This window comes from Odontesthes bonariensis, chromosome 3 (genome assembly GCF_027942865.1).
Source record: "Odontesthes bonariensis isolate fOdoBon6 chromosome 3, fOdoBon6.hap1, whole genome shotgun sequence".
NCBI lineage: Eukaryota > Metazoa > Chordata > Actinopteri > Atheriniformes > Atherinopsidae > Odontesthes > Odontesthes bonariensis.
Genome location: NC_134508.1, coordinates 23766775 through 23771077, shown reverse-complemented (window position 1 = coordinate 23771077; position 4303 = coordinate 23766775). Strand labels below are relative to the sequence as shown.

Genomic DNA, 4303 nt, shown 5'->3' with positions numbered 1-4303 from the left:
TGGGGTGGGAAGGCCAACATGATTATGCCATTTTCTTTAGCAAAATTCAGCCCATCAATGGAGAGGTGTGAGCAGGGGTTGTCGAGGAGGAGCAAGTAGGGCTTCTCCTTTGAACACTTGGCATGCTCCACAAAATGATGGAGGAAATCGACAAAGTGTTGCTCTTTCATCCACCCTGTCGGATTTGTTCCACCTTTGCTGCCAAGTGGCCCATTGTTGAAGAAGTGATCACGAAAGTGCACCCGAGGAAATATAAAGTAGGGGTAGATACTGTTCCCTGTGGCTGAGACTGCGCAAGCAAGGGCCACCAGGATACCCCTTTCCCCAGATGTCAGCGACCCCACCTGCTTGAAACCACGCCTGGCTACCAATCGGTCTGGTTTCTGTACTGTTGTCACGCCAGTTTCATCCATGTTCCAGATATCTCCTGGTCCCAGGGAATCTCTGGTTAACACTTTCCCCAGATTGTCAAAATAAGACTTAACATTCTCCTTGTTAAAGGCACTTGCTCTGGAAAGGCTAGTTGCTTCTGGTTTTCTGAGTGAAGGAAGAGTGAAGGCTGCCTCTTAGGAAGCCTGTAAACCATTCAGCACTGGCTTTTTCTTTGTCAGACCAAGCTTGAGGAAATTTCAGGCCCTGTGCCACTGCAAATTCATATGCCAGCTTTCTCACCTCAGATGGGACAAACCAAAATAGATGTCAGATGATCTCTTAATATATTTCTCAAGCTGTAGTTCCATCTCTGTACTAAAAATCTGCCGTGGTGATTTGTACCCAACCACTGTAGTTGGGACAACTGTCTGACTCTGTATTTCAGCTGGGGTGAACATCTTGCAGTATCTGGCCAAGGTACGGTAGTTGACATTAAAATCCTTTGCTGTACTCCTGATTGACTTTTTAGCTAGGGTTACCTGTCTGACTGCCCTCAGCATCACATCAGGCGCTGCACTGCCATGTTCTGTTTTTCTTTTGTAATTCCTGACCATGTCTTCTCACTTTCTCCTCACCTTTAAGTCACTCTTTTTTTTCTGTAAAAATAAAGTAAAAATTTCATGATGACAACTGCTGATAAGCAGACTGTCTTTGTTTATTCAAATCATTTTTGAAAGTTGTTAGTCTGAGGTAACTTGTCACATGTGACAACTAACCCCCAGATGACTGAGACAAGTTGCCCCAATGTTTGCTGATGCTAGCTCTAGCTCAAAGTTAGCTTAACACAGCACAATGACTGAGGTATGACAGGATACCTTAGGCCCAATCCCAATTCACCCCTTGGCCCTACCCCTTACCCCTTCCCCTCCGTTTTGCGCGTTCACGTGAAGAGGTAGTGTTGTCCCAATACTCTTCCAAAGCCCTTCCCCTTAGCCCTACCCCTCCGTTGTAGCCCTTGAAACGGAGGGGTTCGGCCAGGCAGACTCCGTTTGAAGGGGTATGATATATTTCCCAGAATACAACGCGACTACCGGGAGATCGCGAGTCTTTTTAAAAATGGCAGAAGCGAGAGCACCACACAAATGTAAGTTCTTCTATTTTTTTGCCATAATTTAACTGTTTTAATCATTTTAGGTTGTGATAACTGGTGTATTGTGTGAGTTTAACATGGTGGCAATGTGTAGTTGTTTTCTGCTATAAACGCACATGGGAAAAGTCGCTATTTTACATGGAGTAATCGGTCAATGCATGTGAAGGTGCTGTGAAAGAGTTGTCATTTTTTAAATTGTAACACGAGTATTTACAAGCAATGTAGTTGGTTAACCATAGAGAAGTTCCTTTTGAGCGTCATTTCGCTACCTATTATCACAAGTATTCATATACGTGACTGATTCACAGGGCCTCAAGCACAAACAAAGAGTCTGATCAGGTTTAGCGCCGAAAACGAAGATCTGTTTCTAAAGTCATCCCCATCCCCAAAAAGAAGTAGGAAGTCCAATCCTAAAATAGATTACCTGATACAGGAGAGCCTGAAGGAGCAGAAGCGCCACGAGCAGAGCGCTTTTTAGCTCGGTTTGAGCGCATGATAGACAAACTTTACGGTGAGTTGATGCGCCATGCATCTATTGTACACACAGCCACCACTACCGCATTCTGAAACACCTTTTTTTAATTTTTTACAATGGATGAAAGCGCATGCTATGATGTCATGTCGTGTCTTGTTCCCCCAGAACATCACTGAGCCCATGCAGCACCTCCGATGCGCCCTCCGCTGTTCCTGCTCCGGTCATCTCGTTCTCGACGATTGCACTGTTGCCCGTTTATATTCATACTGTTTATATTCATACTGTTTATTGTCCATATTTGCAGCAGACACTTTACAGCAGACACTTTAAGCTGTTATTTCTGAAAATAAGCTGCCTTACCAGTCTGTAATGTGAGCCTAATAAAATAAATTAAGGACAAAACGTTTGTGAGCATGATTATCACATCAACATCATATGAACGACTGGAACGGAAATTGGTATGAAGAGATTTATTATACAAGGGATAACAAAAAAATTGGGGTACATGTTGTGGTCCAATGGGCAATAATTTGTAGGACGACCCGTCTGCTGGAAAGAAAAACATGGAAAGATCAGGCTTTTATCCTCCCAAACCAACACATTGATAGCATACACAAGGCAGTGCATTTATTTAAGTCATCAAATCTGAACCTGGTACAAAGAAAACCGCTTCAAAAACGCATGAGCTGCATGTTTATCCCAAACGGAACGAGGCGAGTAACAAAGGCTAAATGTTAGCTTATGCTTTCAGCTAGGTTAGCCAGGTTAGGATACTACTCCAGTCAATGAATCAGCAAATCCAACGAGACAAGCAAATTGTTTCTATATTACACGATATCACAAATGTACAGTTAGAAGCACTTTCAAACACAAACACACAATCATTTTCACACGCCGGCTCTGGAAGCTACCAGCTGCTCACTCACACGCGTTATTTGCATTAATTTCTCATTGTACATACCGTAACAAGATCCAGCAATGCTCCCAGATGTCGAAGACGCCTTCGCCTGATGGCACTCCGTCGATTCGACGCAGATATTTCTAAAAATATACGAATAGCCCAGGAGAGCGCGAACACCACAGCACCGGTCATGTTTGTTTACTTCTGGCTAAAGCTGTCGCTTTTGGTTACGTAACAACTGACGGCGCGGACTTATTACGTTCGTGAGTGTGAAGTGCTGTCCCAATTCGAAGGGGTGACATTCTTAGCCCTTCGCCTACCCCTCCGTTTGAAGGGGCGAGGGGTAGGGGCGAGGGGTAGGCGAAGGGGTAGAAAATAGAATTGGGATTGGGCCTTAATCTCTTCTCTAACAAGTCCACATGTATCACTGCTAGGATTTTTATCTAAAGGAAGCTTAATTTTGAATATATAAAGTTAATATTTTTTTTACTTCGGGTTGTGGAAAATGGTTAATTGGTGCTCATCTCAACTTACAATATGTTGGTGTCTTCTCACACAGGACATGAAACCTGATCGTGTAGAGGAAGAAAACTAGTATTCCACTTTTTAGGTCCCCCCTTTGGTGAATAAGATAATTGCAATGTGACAACTTACCCGTGTGACAACAAGCCCCGGTCTCCCTACTTCAGCTCCATGGAAATGTCAGCTATTAGTTATACCTTTTAATCATATCGGGCTTATTACTGCTGAACATGCTGTCTAGTCTTGCTGTCTCATTGGCAGCCCTCTTTATTGCAACTTTCTTTTTCAAGTTTTTTCACCAGAGACAGTCCAGCTCTGTAGTACACTTGATGACATTAGCTCATTTACAAGTTCAATGAATTACCGATTGTGTAATGACCTGGACAAGTCGTGAACAAAACAAGGGAAATAACTTTTAAGACAAATGTACAACTGAAAATTGAACATACAACAACCAAAAAAACCCACTTCTTTATATTATGAGTTGTGTTTATCAGTTACAAGTTTGTCAGGTGAAAGGGAATGTGTTAAGTAATGAGAGGAGGGCATTGTATAAAATCTAGAGGTCTAACCTAAAGGGCAAAGTCAGCCAAATAAATGCATGGAGCCACAGGAATGGATATTGAGACCACTGGCTGAGCCCAGAGCCAGGTTTTAAATACCCCTGGGAGATTGGCCAGGTGCTTACAGTTGCATCAATAAAAGGGGCTTTTAGAAAGCTGCCAGGCAACGCAGTGTCTGCCCTTTACTCAGGGTGTGAAGTGCATGTGAGAAAGTCATTTGTGTGAGTTCCTCTTCTGACGGCAAAGATACTGCAGGTTATTTTTAATGGAGTTATGATCAGTTGATAGGTGTCAGATAACAGCCGAAGAACACGTTGGTG

The 4303-nt window shown here is 43.2% G+C and overlaps 1 long non-coding RNA gene across 1 annotated transcript; it reads left to right on the top strand.

The window, feature by feature from the left end:
- Positions 1 to 1276: 1276 nt before the first annotated feature.
- LOC142377836 (uncharacterized) lies at positions 1277 to 2386 on the top strand. The gene is made up of 3 exons (XR_012769559.1): positions 1277 to 1516; positions 1831 to 2033; positions 2163 to 2386. It is a non-coding gene; the product is annotated as an uncharacterized LOC142377836 (long non-coding RNA).
- Positions 2387 to 4303: the final 1917 nt, after the last annotated feature.